Source organism: Equus przewalskii, chromosome 2 (genome assembly GCF_037783145.1).
Source record: "Equus przewalskii isolate Varuska chromosome 2, EquPr2, whole genome shotgun sequence".
In the NCBI taxonomy this organism is placed as follows: Eukaryota; Metazoa; Chordata; class Mammalia; order Perissodactyla; family Equidae; genus Equus; species Equus przewalskii.
In genome coordinates, this window is record NC_091832.1 from 104,519,055 (window position 1) to 104,534,694 (window position 15,640).

At 40.0% G+C, this 15,640-nt stretch overlaps 1 long non-coding RNA gene across 4 annotated transcripts in view; it reads right to left on the minus strand.

Annotated features, from left to right (window-relative positions):
• Positions 1-671: 671 nt before the first annotated feature.
• LOC103558718 (uncharacterized) overlaps positions 672-15,640 on the minus strand; it is a 138,621-nt gene continuing 123,652 nt past the window's right edge. For all 4 annotated transcript variants that reach the window (XR_546820.2, XR_011537206.1, XR_011537205.1 and 1 more), the window contains 3 exons: positions 5,021-5,170; positions 4,175-4,252; positions 672-3,350 (listed from right to left, as the gene is read on the minus strand). This is a non-coding gene — a long non-coding RNA (uncharacterized lncRNA). The remainder of the gene's footprint in view (positions 3,351-4,174; positions 4,253-5,020; positions 5,171-15,640) is intronic.

A 15,640-nucleotide genomic window follows, 5' to 3' on the forward strand; every position in this document is an offset into this window, starting at 1 on the left:
CCTGCACCAAAATAAATATCTGACTCACCTGTCAGTTGAAATCTAAAGTTCCACAGTTATCATCTTAAGCCAAGCAGAAAACAAATTTTTTGTAGGAGCACAAAATAAGGTGGTGAACCCAATTTACAGCGTTCTAAAACTTCCTCCTCTCAGTTTGTACCAGTAATACAGACGCTGGGAGGACATTATCCAAACCCAGCAGTATTGCCAATCACCAGGCACCCCATTTACTCGTATTCTTCCTCTGGAATCCATGTTTCTACACATTTTTAATACTGTCTAAAATTTCCTCTACATTAAACCCATATGTTGAACTTTTTATCTATTATCTGTGTTCAATTCCTTAACATGTTTTTTGAGAAGCTTGGAACATGACACAAAAGAAAACTAAAGTAAGAAAAGTCAAGATGTTGCAAATGTTTAGCTGATATAATCCAGGGGTATGGAAAAAACTTCATGGGTATTTTCTACAAGATTTTGGCATTATATCCTTGTAAGCTATCCTATATTTAATAAGTATGATTGGTGAATATTCTCTACTAATGAGTAACAGAAAAACTGTGAAATAAAATAAAATTCCAAGGATGTTAAAATGTTATGTTGTGTTCAAAACATATAATAAATTTCTAATTTTGAAGGTTAAAAAAAGGCATTCAATTTTAGGGCTGGGATTTGTTTAATATTTTGTTTTATTTTGAAATAATTTTAGATTTACAGAACAGTTGCAAGGAGAATACAAAGAATTCCTTTATAGGCTTCACCCAGTTGTCCCTAATGTTAACACTGACAGAATTATGGTACATTTGTCGAAACTAAGAAGTGGACATTGGTACAGTACAATTAACTAAATCACAGAATTTATTCGAACCACCAATTTTTTCCACTAATGCCCTTGTACTATTCCAAGATCTCCAGGGTACTACATAGCGCTTAGTAGAATTTTTTAAAGAACAATCTGCTTATTCTCAATCCGTGAAATAAATGGTGGACAGATAGTTCATTTAAATGCCACCAGATGCTTGCAATTCTGGGTCTTGTCCCCATGAGGGAAAAACTGTAGGAAAGATTGAAAGAGGATGTTCAGACATCTCACAAAGACAGAGGTGGCACATCAGCCATGCCACCTACCATTTATGTGAAAAGGGTAACTCATAGCACTTAGGCTCCAGCTACACCCTCAGCTGGACCCCAGGCTTCTAACACCAACACCATGTCCAGGTTCACAAAGAATTGTCATCCAGCTATCTTTCTGTTGGATCCATGCTGATTATTTACCTGGCTCGTGAAGTGTCTAATAATTTATAATCTTTTTAATGAATATTTGAGTTGTTTCCAGTTTTGGTCTATTATAAATAGTGCTGTTATGAACTCTTATACATGTCTTTTAGTGAGTACATATTTCCATTGAATACATACCTACAAGTGGAATTTCTGGCTCATAAATTTTGCATATATTCAACTTTAATAGAGCCTACCAAATATTTTTTCAAAGTGATTATACCAATTCACACTCTCACTAATAGTACCCCAGAATTCCACCTGCTCTACCGTTACCAACATTGGATATTGTCTTTTAATTTTCATCCTCCTAGTCGAGGTGTAGTATTATTGCATTGTGGCTTTAATTTAAATTCCCTGATGAGCAATGATGTGGGGCACATTTTCATATGATTTATTAGCCATTTGGATACTCACTTTTAAGAAGTATCTATTAAAGTCTTTTGCACGTTTGTCTACTGGACGGTCCTTTTTTATTTTTAAATAATTCTCTACACAGTTCTCTACACATTCTGGAAAAAGGGCTTTCATCAGAAACACACACATACATGTGTTGGCTGGTAACAATTCTCTCCACCTCCACTCTGGCATTCTTCTTTCAACTTTCTATTCTGTAAACCTCTTCTCACCTTAAAAATTCTCTACGTCCTATGGTTATTTTCCAGCCCAATTCTTACTTCGCCTATCTGCTCCATTAAATACGTGTAAAAGAAAAAAGACACTGTCAGTGAAAATAATCCATAACCAATCTATAAATGAAAATTTCGGTGAGTTTATTCTCAGCTGAAATCTGAGGACCATGGCCCAGGGCCTTTCTTCCAGAAGAAAGGGCACAAAAGAAGTGAGGTATACAGAGTGGTTGTATACCCCCAACCAGGACGTTTCACATATGATTGAAATGTCCCTCCCACAATAGTCACAAGATTGCCCTGTCGGCACAGCACTTGATGGACACAGCAGGTAGTGGGTCTGCTATCTCAGCGGGCATAGCAGGAGGCACGCCTATTGTCTCGAGCTGGGTGGTCACAGGTGAGCGCAGCAATCAGTTCCTAGCCTAAGGAAAGATGCTTAATCCTTAAGGGAATGCCAACTTGGGAGTGGGAGGGAAGTTGCACCTTTATCTCAAGGGCGTTTGTTCTTGCCATAGGGAATATCTAAAGCAGATAGACAATGCATGCTCAACAGCCCGTCAGGCCCTTTTGGAAAGACAGGGCGGGGATTAGGTTTATACCAAATGGCTTCCTCATATTCTCCAATATATCCTATTGTTTGCCATTTTTATTTGTCAACACACAAACTAAATATATAAAGCATACATTAATTTTTAGCTTTCTTGTTAAGTGACGTTGATGGAGAATAACAAGTAATAGAAAGTAGGTGTCATACTGCTTTAGAAACAAGAAAATGAAAGTAAAAAATATTCTAAGAAAAATGGGCCTCCATCAAAAACCAGAACCAAAAGTACAAGGACAGTGAGAAGCACACAGTTGAACTTAACATGAAATGTCACCAGAGAGCTGAAACGTAAAGGGACCACCGGGCCTCCCAGGGTATAATTATACGATAATGAAAGGACCCCACAACGTGATCCCATTGAGGTTCTCTGATAGGCAGCTCCCTAAGATTGCCTCAGGGAGGGACTGGGCAGGGACCTGGGCGGAATCTTGAGTAGGAACAAAGGAAGGAGTGTTTTATGGCTATGCAGAAATATGTAAATTCAACCATCAAAATCCATGCAGGTCTGAGAACTTCTGGGACACCTCAGAACTACTGCTCTTCTCCTCGCAGTCCCTGATCAGGTCAGCATGGCAATAAATCATGTAGCTGCCTACCCAAATTGCCCTCTGTTCAAATAAATGGTTGGCATTAAAAAAACCACGGACCAGGAATTGTGACACTCGCTTATCTAGTGCCCTGTTCAAGCTGGCCTGTTAAATAAGTCGGAGCGGACTGCATCTTCAGTTTCTTCCTTGCCCTTGTCCCCTCTCTGGAGACCTCTGACTGCCCCGAGTGGGGAATTGACAAGTTGCTGTTTTCCTCTTCATTGTCACCATAACGGTGTCCATCATATTCTGTTTGGGGGAAAATAAAAGTTTACGAGAAGAAAATATCATTAATGACATTAATCCCCATGAACACAGGACCATTCTTTTCTTTGATTCAGGTCCATACCTAAATGTCTTCTACAGAGGCAGGTATAAAGTGACTACTCATTTAACATTCTAATAAAAACAGTGATTTTTTTTTTTAACAAACAGAAAAATGGGCAGAGTGATTTAGTAAAGGAGATATCTCTACTCTGGGGGATCCTATCCTAGGATGATATGGGGTTAGGGTACACAGATAATACAAAATATACCTTAGAGTTAAGGAAAATAGGCCAAAAGAGGTGAAATCCTACTTGAAAACCATTTGGTTCAATATATTTTAAAAAATCATTTTCATAAATAAGCAGATGGCCCTAAGAAACTGCTTTGCCAATACGATTACAGGTAATTTTATTAAATTCTCAATAACAGATATCTACCAGGCCTACTTATGTGAAATACTCTGCCATTTGTCATCTAAGTTGTAGCTGCATTTGCCTTCAATATTAGGAGAGTTTTAAAATGATGGCCAAAACCAGTGTCAAGAATGAGTCAACCACCGGAAGAGCTAAACCAACAGGACTTAAACAAAGTTAATAAGACAAAATGAAAGAACAAAGTACAATATGGACAGGGAAAAACTTAAGTGTAGAGCCAAAATACAAACAGGAAAACGTGGAAGGAAACCTGAATACCCAGTTCATACGGCTAATGCTGTTGATGAAAATCTTCAGCCCAATGGCTCCACATAGACGCCTCTGTCTCACTCTTCACAGTTGGAATTTGAGAGATAGGAAAGAAAATGCTACCTTCACTTTTCTCTCCACTCCACAAGCAAAGAAGTTTTGGTTCATAGTCAAGATCTTCAATGAAATCTCAGCAAAATCCTGTGTCAGGAAATTAAAATTACTTCATAAGGAACTGAATAGGTTCATGAAAATATATAAAGATGGTATCTTACAACTAGGTAGTGCTATATACATGTAGACCATAACAAATGGCCATTATTATAATCATTTTATAGGGAAAAAGTTATTTGGAAAGCTGTAAATGAGTTAAGATTTTAATATGCCTAACATAGCGTTAGGCGTAGAGTTTATCTTCAATAAATGCTAACTGCTACTATTAAATCATTATTATTAAAACATAGTTACTAGGGATCATGGATCATGTTCACCAAGCATTAGATAAAGTTTTGTGATATATCTGATGTAAATAAATAGTAGAAATTCAAATTGTAATCAGGGTCCTGATTTCCTAATTCTTATTCCTTTAGATTACCTAGTCTTTGATCCTAGGGAAGTTACGCACTAATGTAATTATAATGATTAAACATAATGTTAAAATAAGTAAGCACATAGTACCTATCATTTCACCACTGCCCCTTCCAAGCTTCTCATTCCCACAATTTACTGTAAAAAAAAAAAATCGGTTTATTTGAAGTGGAAGATTATGGTGCAACTGGAACAATTCCATGTCCATTAAGCATACCAGATCCACTGAGACTGAAAAATCCCAGCAACACAAGGTCAAAATATTTTTTAAATTGTTTTTCTTCCAAAAGTTTCTAGAAAGCTACATCTTTTTCAAGCATTCAAGTCATCCTGGTACCATTGAAATAAAACCAATGTAAATACACAAATCTGAGAATTTACCTCTCTTTGTCTTTCAAAAAAGGGTGCTGCATCCCAGATTCAGAAAGAAAATTCATCTGGACACTGTGAGATTTCTGGAATTCCCAATTTTGCAGCAGGTAAAACACAGTGAGAAATCTTTTCTTGGTAGCCAAACTAGGAGGAATGCACCTGAAAACAAAGGTGGAAAATGTTTCCTTCAGAGTGTTGTTTTTTAAAAAATTATGCTGTTTCCCATAAAGGAAGATGGTACAGTTGGTTCATTATCAAAGGAATGTGTGTTTTAAGCTAGTCATTATTGATGTCACCCATTTGTACCAGGACTAACTAACCCAACTAGGCCTCCTGGATGCCCCAATCCCCATCAAGCCAACCAACCTATGCTCCTATTCTCTCCTGGAATTTCCATTGCTCCTCACAGATCAGTTATTCTCTGAAATGCCACATACTCCAAAATTACCTTTCCTCATTCACTCCAGTTCTGTGAAATAATAGGAAAAAACGGGTATATATATATAGACTGGTTTCTTCCCCCAGTCCCTGGCGTATAGCTCCTAAAATCCTTATAATTTCCTAAGTGATAAGAATACTAGGAGCATTTTTTATTAGGATATTTGTCTTTGATCCTGGTTCCTGACACAGAGCTCCTAAATTCCTTGGAATTTCCTGGATAATAGGAATGTCTTTCGTTCTAATGAGGCAACTCTTGGTGGGCTCCTGGATAGTTTCAGATAGGGGCTGGTCACCAGAAAGGCCAAACCATGATCATTAGAAGCTTGGAACTCTGAGACCCACTTCTCTTCCTCCAGGAAAGGGTAAGGGACTGGAGATTGAGTTAATGATTGATCATGCCTATGTGATGAAGCCTCTATTAAAAAACCCCAAAGTATGGGGTTCAGCAAGCTTCCACGCTGAACACATGGAGGACTGGGAGGGTGGCGTGCTTGGTGAGGGCATGGAAACTCTTGGTCCCTTCCCTCAGAACTTGTCCTGTGCATCTCTTCCATCTGGATGTTCATCTGTTTATTTTAATGATAAAAGAATGATACAGTTATCCTTGTATAATAAACTGGTAAATATAAGTGTTTCCTTGAGTTCTTTGAGCCATTCTAGCAAATTATCAAACCCAAGGGAGGGGAATAAGACACATTCTGTGACAAGCAGTGTCAGAAGTGAAGTGAAATGTGGCAGTAGTGTGAGAGTAAAGGAAACACACAGGAGTGTTTCTCATATACAAGTCCCTAAACTCTTAGTCTTATCCCAGGCTTCCCTCAATAACCCATCTCCCCCATCAGCAGTTTCCAATTAGGAGCAAGCCAGCTAGTGAAGCCAATTTAATCTAAGATCTAAGATTTTGAAGGGACTATTTGTTAATATAAATGACTCTCTAAGTGGTAGGGCTTAAGCAATTTGGGGAGAATGGGAGTTTGGGGGCTATCCCAGTACCCTGAGACCGGTCCTTATACCCTCTAGCCCTGATCTTGTCATTCTTCTGTAACATTAGATCCTCCTGCTGACCAACAACAATGTTTAAAAGGAGGTTAACCAAGATTCAGAATGCAGTCAATTCCTTGAATCAGACTTAAATTAACTTGTTGGTATTGTTATTAGACCTGACATCTAGGCCACTTTAGCATCACGCTCTAGTTCCTTGGTTCCCAAGTGTGGTCCACAGACCAGCAGCATTAGCATCTCCTGGGAGCTTGCTAAATTTGCAGAATATCAGGGCTCCCCCTTAGACCCACTAAATCTGCAAGGATTTGCAGACACAGTAAAATTTGAGAAGCTGCTGTAATTTACAGAGCTGAACATCACTAGCAAGTTTTTAACAGGTGATATGTGGTTGCACTAAGTGTGTGAGCTGATCTCCTGCTCTTTGTATTAGCAGGAATCACGGGGATGTCTGCAGAGCATCTTTGTTCCTATCTGGTCCATGTGAAGTAATGGGAGAAGAATGTCCTGGCAGTAGCAACAGCAGAGGCTGGACGCAAGCTTTGTTCTGTTACCCTCATCTCTTCTCAGCTGCTTTCAGACTTCAAAAATGAACTTTCTGGTTTCAACATTCACACCATCTTATAGTCATTATGGCAGAATGATATCTGGACTCTGCCTAGGCACTGTATTGACACCTTGGCTATGCATTAGGTTACAAAGCCAAAACCAAAGCTAAGGGGCGTTCAACATAATTGCTCCAAATGACAGAAATACCCAGGCATAATTCTTTGATGGGCCTTTCTATTGCAAAGATATGTAGAGAGAATCTGGTTATCTACAGCAACTATCAGATAATTCTGTCATGTTCATTTCATACTTTGGGAGGTAGAAGAGTGAGGATGAGAGATATAAAATGAATGCACTGGCCATGCATATAAGTCAGCCATATCACCTAGAATGAAAAAATTGTCAAGTGGTCTCCAAATAAGGAGTAAAACCAAGTCTCATGTTTGATTCATGTGTCTATGGAAAACGTATTTATTTCATTTCTAGGGACTACGTAGGCCATGAAAGCTGGTAATGTGTCAATAGTCAGGCTTCTAGCCTTCAGACTCACATTTGGGGACAAAGAAAAAGAATTCTTGGGATCTCAATAGCAAGGTCTAGTGGAAGAATTGTATGTGTTCCTCCTAAAACTCTCCCAGCTAGGCTAATGGGAATACAGAATAGCATATAATACGTATTTCTGCACAAGTTTTCCATGAACAGAAAAGGGGCCATAATGGAGAGTGTATACAGGAAATCAAGAGATGATCAGAAAATTATAATAAAACACAGTCTATCTTAGCAAAAACGGTAACCTGGTCAAAACCACATCCTGGTAAAATATTTTGCCAGCATCCTCTGGGTATTGAGTACCTTTTTTGCTTTTGCTTTCTCATTAGAAATGCAAACATTATGTGTGGTTTATTTTTTCCCTCAAGAATTTCCTCAGTGGCCTTTTCCCACTAGTTTTGATGTCCTCATGAAATTAAGAGAAAACAACTGTGGGAAAGGAATAAGTGTGTATAGCAACCAGCAACCCATAAGCGCATAATCAACCCATGCCTTGGTCTCTAAGGCTTAAATACCATCACGAAAGGTGCATAGAAAACATCGGGCACTGGAGTCCATGAACACTTGGTCTGTACAATGTTTGCTTTTCACAGAAACCTGTCTCTATAATTTCCCTAGCTCAGGCTCTGCTATAATTACTTCCTCCACAGCTCGTACACTACCATGCATGCCTCAATATTACTGTAAGGACCTCTCCTGGGCAAGGGTCGTGTCTTTTAAATTCTTCCTACTGCCACAGGTCAGAGTTTGGTACAGTGCACACAAAGGCACTCAAGGAGTACTCATTTTTTAAAATGCATGAAACTCTCATAACTTTCTGAGGCAGGAACTCGAAAGGAAGGTTAAATTTTTCTTTGGACAGACACAGAGGGTTCAGTATGGTGAAGCAATAAAAGTGCTGTGGGCCAGTGAGCAGTACAGCCAGCCCATAGAATTTAACTATACGTACATGCACGAGGCATGCTGGGAGGAAATTCTTGGCCTGAGCTACCTGAGGCCCTGGACCCTCCTGCCAGCCATTGAGAGGGGAGAGGTGGCCTTGGCTTTTATGTCTGTTGGCTTTGACCTAGTCAGGGAAGATGCCAAAGTCAGGTCTGGATTGCTGATCGTTTCCTTGGACCCCCAGAACCACAGGGCAAGCTTCCTCTCATACTCATCATATTCATTTGTCAACAGCCCTGAAAATATGAATAAAGAAAGGAGAGACGGAGAAAGAAGGAAAAGGAGAGGGAGAGAAGCGTAGGAAAGAGCGAGAGAAAGGAATAGCCCCCATCCCCCCAGACACACACACACAACATAGCCCAGATCTACCAATTTGGTTTAGGAGATTTAGTTAAAGCTGCACTATCTTCATTAATGCCCTCAAGAAATTTCAACTTTAGGCAGCCTTTATCTTCATGGCTTTTTCCTTAACTACAATACCCTGCTACTATTTTATTTTCCATGCCAATTCTGCATGACTTATTTAGCTGTCAGGAAAATGCTGTGTTACAGTACCACAGAAGACACTAAACTTGATAGAAAGTCCTCTAACATTTTAGTCCTGAATTTTTACTATTAAGCTTTCTTATTCAATCCCAAAAGAAACAGTGAGTAGGGTAACAATGTTTAATTTAACTACTTCTTTGAATTTTGAAAATGATTTCAAATTAGCCCCTGCTTATATTTGGGGAAAATGTTAAGTAAAGTTCTCAAGTAACTTCACTTGACAGCAAATTTTCAAAATAAGTGATGACCATAGAGCCATGACCAACTTCGGATAGATGTGTGTAAGTTCTTCCCAGAAGGTTGACTACCCCTGGCATTGCTAAATCAGGAGGGGACAGCCCACAAGTCTCCCTTTGGCAACAAGCACCCACACGTAGTCAGAAGTACATAAAAGGAAAAAGTGAAAACATCCTCTGTTTTGCCAAAAGCTTGTCTCAGTGTCTCCTCTGTTCTGGCACCACTTATCTTCCAGAGCCTGGACCCCACCTATTTTGATAACTCAGTGATGAAAAATTCTAGCTACTGATGCTTATCCTCTGGACTTGACCTTTTCTCCTTCTAACCTCTGACATCCAGTACTACCCTACTATGAATTCAAACTCCTTCCCTTAGTCTGTCTAAAACCAAATAAGCCCCTCCTGCCAATTCATACTTTTTGTCTTGCTCATCATAATCATTCCTGTCCTACTGCTTCCCAGAGGGATAGTTGGGCATGAGTTTGCATGCTACAAGGACTAGCACTCCCCAAACAGAAGACATCACATATTTCTCAGAACCAATCACACACAAATTATCTAAAGAGTCCATTCAAATACACACCCCAATATTAAAGAAAATGTGGGGTCGCTGTTAAGATTTCTCCAGAGAGGAACTTGTGGTGAAAACCTTAAAAGGTGGGAATGAAAGGGCACAGCTTTCACTATATTAGGCACACCTACTTGACCTTGACCACAGAGAGGTTGAGACTCAGCTATGAAACAGGCCAGGAGGGCAGTGAATACTCCACTGTCTGTTCACCTCCATCTTTGTGGCCACCAAGGACCACGTTAACTCCTTCCCAAAGTTAACCCCATCACCAGCTGAGCTTTGGAGGAGAGCCCACTATCTGCTCCACTCGCAAATACCTTCTTAAACCACCTTATACGAACAGTTCAGTTCTCAGGCTACTCCAGCACAGCTGTGGCCAGCTGTGCACAGCCTCCAGCCCCGCCGTGGATTATGTACCAGATGATTCTTGTCCACTGAAAATACTAGAAACAACAAGGAATACATCGTACTGCTGAGAAATTGGATCCACCAAGAGAGACCAAAGGAAAGCTATGACATTCGAGGAACAGGCAAACATTTCTCCTGTAAGCATTTACTGAAACAGGTATATTGTGAGGAAATTAATCTCTCGGATTCCCAGACACACATTTATTTTTTGCTTCCTTTGTTTTTAATTTTCTTTCTTTCTGGTGGGAGGAAGTTTAGGAGAAGGAGAAACCCTCTCATACTTTTCCCAATATGTTTTCTTTTCTTCTCTGTCAAAGACTGTAAAAACAACTTTGGATACCCTACTGGAATGTTGTCACAGCTCTGAATTTGGAAACTGATATAACCATGGCCTTAAAGGACAAGGAACAGAGGCTCCACGTGGCGTCATGAGTAACACTTTTTAAAACTCAAAAAACTGACCAAGATGTGAGAACTAACTTGGTCCAGCCAATTATTTCTATGTATAAGAGTAAACAATTAAAATTCTAATTGCTGCTTTTAGATAGATAATTGAAACGCCACGCGGTAGCTCGGTGTCTTCAAGGTAAAGGCAACTCAGAAGCATTAACCATTTGAGCATTATTAACCTCTTCAAGACATTTCTTGGCAGAGGTTTCCGATGGCTTTCTCTGAGGTTCTGTCATTCTTTCCCTCCTTCTGCTCTGTGTCTTCCCACACTCAGTGAATGGAACATTTGGATTATTTTTAAAGTAGGTGGAGGGAAGACACTGAGAAAAAAAAATAATTGGAGACCAGAGTTACTCTCTAGTAGTAATAAATATTTAACTTAAAAAATGCCTAAAAGTAAATCTCATCTATATGGGCAGACGCAAGGCTTTGAAACTCCTCCTTTGTTCACATACAAGATCTTTGGAAAAATAATCCCAGTATTCAACTATGAGAAGTTGAATGAGCCTCTATTTGATTCACTTTTTCCCGATGTACCAAAGTCTACTAAAGTTTTCCTTTTCAAAGAGCTAAGTGAATTCCTGCATCTTCTCCTTACTTGCTAATTATTGAAAGAGATGATTCAATGCCATGTTTGAAAATGTAAGAAGCTTTTATTACTAAGGGTCAATATTCAGAGCATAGCAAAACAGTTTACTTCATGATACTTCTTAAAATTCTTTTCCCACTGACAAATTTGGCCCTTTCACAGAGGCAGGATCAGTGAGCTTCTGGAAGGAGAAAGCCTCGGGTTTGCCAAGAGTCTCCCCTACTGGGCTGATGACACCTATTAAAACTCCAGAAAGGAAAATCCTCCAGAGGTCAGGCAGCAGGAGCTGCAGTCCCAGGTCCCAACTGTTTCTCCATTTGAAGTGAGTCAGGCAATGGCGCACCAGCAGTCCAAGTATATGAAGGAACCTGAACTGTTCTGCCACGTTAAAGGCATCCTCATGAAGGGAAGGGGTCATGCAGAGACGATGCTACTGTTTCTGTGAAATTTTAGTAGGACCCAGAGCAAGCTGCAAATCCACTTGACATTCCCCTTTTTTAATACCAGCCTCAGCCCACAATGTGTCTCAGGGCATTAAAAGGTGTTTTTGCATCACAGAAACAAATTTAAAAGAATAGGTTTCATCAAAGGCATGTTCATTCTGCATTTAAAATTACAGACAAGTAGGACTCAGGGGCAGACAGAAGAATGGGAGTCATCTGTGGCAGAAACTGCTACAGTCGTCCCTCATTATCCATCCTTTCGTTTTCTATAGTCATAGAATTCCTGAGCTAGCTGGGCATTTGGCCTCCTGGAATAAAGGCTCTTTTTCCCAGCCTCTTTGCATTTAGGCGTAGCCATTTGTCTAAATTCTGGCCTGAGAGATGTAAACAGAAGTGATATGTGCAACTTATGATAAATATCCTTAAAGAAAGAGGGTGAGCTGATCTCCTTCCTTCTCCTTCTTCCTGCCACTTGAAATGTGACATGATGGCTGGAGCTAAAGCAGCCTTCTTGGACCATAAGGTGAGCTTAAGAGAAATCATGTGTAGTGAAACAGCAAGCTCAGAGGCACCTAGATCCCTCAGAGCTTCGTGGAATGCAGCCTTGCTAATAGCATCGTACTTCTTTCCTCCAGACATACGGCAGAGGCATAAACTATCTCATTTTGAATTTCAGTGTTACTTTAAACCAACTCTTCTCTCAATATATCATCCAACACATTTTTGACAGTGTCTTAGCTCGAAACGTTTCCAGATGCAGTTTGTTTTTGTTTTTGTTTTTTTAAATATCTCCATAGCTTTAAAAAAAAAAAAAAAAAAGCCAAAGTTGCCATTGCCATAAGAGTTTCCTGCATACTTATTTCCAAGCAGAAGAAAATTAGGGAGTTTTTTCCTCTCCCTCGCTTGCCATTTACTTTCATACCACATCCTATTTCACTTTTCTCACCCAGTCTATATTCTGGAGTTTTTAGCCATCTACAGGATGGATTTTTCAGCAGTTATAACATGTACAAAAATGAAGTGTTCAAGGAGCTTTAGAGATCTTTAAAAACACTTTTTTGAGAACAGCCATTTTAGTACTGCAAGGCTTTAGACCAATTAAGAGATCAGAGATCAGCACCAATATCTTCTGAGAACAAACTCGCAGCCTCCCAACTTAGTAGGAACTTATTGAAAATTTTTTTTAAAAAATCTAAATATTAATCAGTATTTCCCAAATGTGTCACTCATGTGAGGAGCTACTACTGGGAAAAGTTATTTATGGTCAAATAAAGTTCCTTGGTTATGTCCATCCTGCACACACACACACACACACACACACACACAGAAGTGTAAGCTTTGTGAGGTCAGGAATAGTGCCCAGCACATGTATTTATTTACTCATAACTATTCGTAGAATGAATCAGTGCAAAGCTTCCTGGACTGTTATTTTTATTCACCTGTTTCTCTCTTCCATCCCCCCTCTAAATGTGGGTTGATGGCAGGGAGGAGAACAAGAAAGACTCTCAGGACAGGCATCAGGATAATTAAAGTAGAGGGGCCACTGACTAAAGTCCGAGATCTGTGACATTCTCCACTCAAAGGGACGCCACCAGACACAAAGATAGCCTCCTCCCCTCCAGAATCAGACACACTCAGCTTATTCCACCAAAAATTCTGCATTGATCTAGTCACACACTTGCTTTAAACCTTCCATACTTGGCAACTTGTTCACCATAGCACCATTATTTAATGGTAGAATAGTTGAAAAGAGTCTGGATTTTGAAGTCAAGGAGAACTGAGTTCAAAGCTCTTTCATCACTTAGTTGAGGGAGTAAATTCACCCCTCTAATGTTCTCTCCTTCTCTTTTTTCCCTGTTAAACAGGGATGATAATGTTAAGTACCCCACTGGATTATTGCAAGGATTAAATAAAACACTGGTACAGTGTCTAGCACGTGGCACCACCGAATGTACAAATGATGGTGGTTGTGGTCAGGAGTCCTTGCGGGAGGCTGTCCCAGGGCTTGTCTGGGAGATGACTGGCTGACTTCCCTGGGTGAATGAATGGGCACGTACCAGGTCAGCTGTCTAGATCTGCCTTTCTCTTCTGATAATTAAAGACTTGAACAAGATAATTTCTAGGAACTATCTATCCAACTCTTATATTTGACTCTGTTAAAATAATTGAAAAAAACATTAAACACATATTTCTTTTTTCTTAATCAGAATGTGGGGAAATAGCATATTTGTATTGGCTATTTCTCACTTGTGACTCACTTGTTGGATGACCTTTGTCAAGTCTAAATATATTAAACTTCATACCCCACATTTATCAAATAATTGGGAATCCTGTGATTCACACAACTGAAGGGAGTATTGAGAAAACCGTTAAACAAATCCAGAAAGAATTCATGCAAAAGACTTGAGTTTGTTATCCAAATTGAATGATTTTCTGAAATAGTTTTATAAATTTAACATATAATGTCATTATCTTTTGTGAAAATTATTTTTTACCTAAAATTGCTCACTGTCTATGTCAACCATTTGAATCCATGAGCTGTGTTAAATAAGTGTGGGATAATAGAATATGTTGGTCTCTGCCCCCAGTTCCCGGCACAAAGCTCCTAAAGCCCTTAAAATTTCCTAAGTGATAAGAGACTAGGAGCATCTTTTGTTCTTATATTTGGTCTCTGCCCCTGGTTCCTGACACAGAGCTCCTGAACCCCTTGTTTTTCCTGGTTTATAGGAGCATCTATTGTTCTAATGAGGTGGCTCTGGGTGGGCTCTTGGATGGCTCCTGGATGAGGGCTGGTCACCAGAAAGACCAAGCCAGAATTAGAAGCTTGGAATTTTCAGCCCCACCCCCTATTCTCTTGAGAAGGGACAAGGGAGAAGGGCTGAAAACGGACTTAATGATCACTCATGCCTACCTGTTGAAGCCTCCATAAAGTCCCAAAAGTACAGGGTTCAGAGAGCTTCCAGGTTGGTGAACACATCCACACCGGGAGGGGGATGCACCCCAACTCCACAGGGACAGAGCTTCTGTGCTTGGTACCCTTCCAGACCTCACCCTACGTTATCTCTTCATCTGGCTGGTCATCTGTATCCTTTATCATCTCTTTTAATAAACTGAAAAATGTAAGTAAGTTTTTCCCTGAATTCTGTGAGCGATTCTAGCAAATTAATCAAACTCAAGGAGGGGGTCACTGGGACCTCCCATCTACAGCCGGTTGGTCAGAAGCACAGGTGATAACCTGGGTTTGCAACTGGCATCTGAAAGCCGGCGGGGGCCGGGGTTGGGGGGGTGGCAATCTTGTGGGTCTGAGCCGTTACTCTGTGGGATCTGACACTATCTCCAGGTAGATAGTGTCATAACTGAGTTAAATTGTAGGACACCCAGCAGGTGTCACAGAGAATTGCTCATTGGTGTCAGAGTAAAACCTCCACAAATGTGGTGACCAGAAGTGTCAGAAGTGAAGTGTCCTGTGTGAGCAATAAAGGAGACACATGGGGAAGAAACACACAGTAGGGAAGAACTGGGTTTCCCCACAACAAGCGGGAAAGACTGGGTTGTTCTTCCATTTCAATAAGTGTATACCTTGAGATTCTAGAAGCATTTTTCTCCTAGGCAAAGTATAGAATATGCTAAAGACTTTTACATCAAAGACATGAGATTTTTGGAAGTGTAGACAGTGAACAGGAAGCATTTTGCTTAAACTATGGCATATAGGAGTCTAAGTGACTTTTCTATCATCTATGTCAGAAAACAATCTACACTGCATGTGGTTCCATAAGAGTAAGATACTTTATCCTTTGAAACATCTGGCATTCAACTCGTCACCATTAAAATGACTAAAATAGCATGGCCTGCTTCTTCACTATAAAAGTCGTGAGTCAGCCCCAAATCCCTGGGTGCCTGTTGTCC